The sequence below is a fragment of the Oratosquilla oratoria genome, chromosome 18 (assembly GCF_046742065.1).
Source record: "Oratosquilla oratoria isolate Oo_2021 chromosome 18, ASM4674206v1, whole genome shotgun sequence".
NCBI classification, from domain to species: Eukaryota; Metazoa; Arthropoda; class Malacostraca; order Stomatopoda; family Squillidae; genus Oratosquilla; species Oratosquilla oratoria.
This window is the reverse complement of record NC_134794.1, coordinates 24,876,608-24,877,910: the sequence shown is the minus strand read 5'-3', so window position 1 is coordinate 24,877,910 and position 1,303 is coordinate 24,876,608.

The window sequence follows — 1,303 nt, the reverse complement described above, 5'->3', positions numbered from 1 at the left end:
TAAAAATGATAATGCGCCCACTACAGTAATGGGACGACGGCTTGAGAGTCTTTGGACTTATTGATTTGTGCCACAACGGCCATTGGAAAAAATGCATGTTGTTAAGAAAAAGAAGATCCCTAAGGAAGAGGTTAAGTCGGTGCCAAGTAATTGGAAAAAGTCTAAATCTGTTACGAGAAAAGCAGAGAAAAGGGAAAGCTGCAATATGTGACAAGATTTAAGAACTTTACAAAGATAAAAAGTGCCAAGTTCAGAACTGGAGAACACATCATGCCCTTTAGAATTCTGTGGAAACTAATAACTGTCTGGTTCAACCGAATCAAAGCAAGACATCGTGAGAAAATGGGATTTCCAAGAAGTTTGATAAAGGGCATTGGTCCCTCAAGCGGCAGAGGGTTTCCCTCAGCTGAATAAAAACATTTGGCGATGCTTTGAAGATACAAAAACCCAACCACCTTTGTTCATAAAGGATGGCCGTCGTTTGAAGGCTCATTGAGATGGTGTTAATCCTTAAGTCTTGTTGAGATGGGGCTAGTTTAGTAGCCGCAAGGGCTAGCGACTTGAAAACTACTCTACATGCACAGTGTGAACGGAAAGTTAGTTAACTTCCCTCCAATTTATTCTAGTGACAGCACTTATTTGACGGGGACGTCACCTTGCAGCTAGGACTAGCGGCTACTAAACTAATCCCGTGTCAACAAGACTTTAAGCATTGTAGTTCAGTTCGAAGCTTTAAGATTCGTTTGAATAAACACCTAAGCAAGATCCTGTAATGCCTGCCATTTGTTTCATATAATATATTTGTTTATTTGTTTGTTATTATTTGTCTGTTTGTTTATTATCATTTGCTTGATTTTCATTTATTATTATTTATCTGTCAATTTATCATTATTTGCTATTTACCCGTTTGTTTATTATCTATCTATGCATTTATTCATCTTATTTAATATTTATGTTATTATAACTTTTATGCATTCATTTATTTATTTATTTATCATTATTATATTTTTTCGCATCCGACCTAGTTATGGACCAAACGGTCTCCTGTCGGCATGCTCCTCCTTTGTAATCCTTTGTAATTCAGCTAAATGGAATCATCAGGTGACAGTCGTTAAGTCTACATCAGTCTCTGACTCGTGCCGTTCACACCCTCCGCTCAGCGCTCCCTACGAGAAAGTAATACAACATGGCACATACCACAAACAGCAACAGCTCCAAGAAACTTGAAGATATGGTGGAGAGTCTCGTGAAAGCAAGAGAAGAGGACAGACAGTTGCTTTTGCAAGCAAGGAAAGAAGACCAG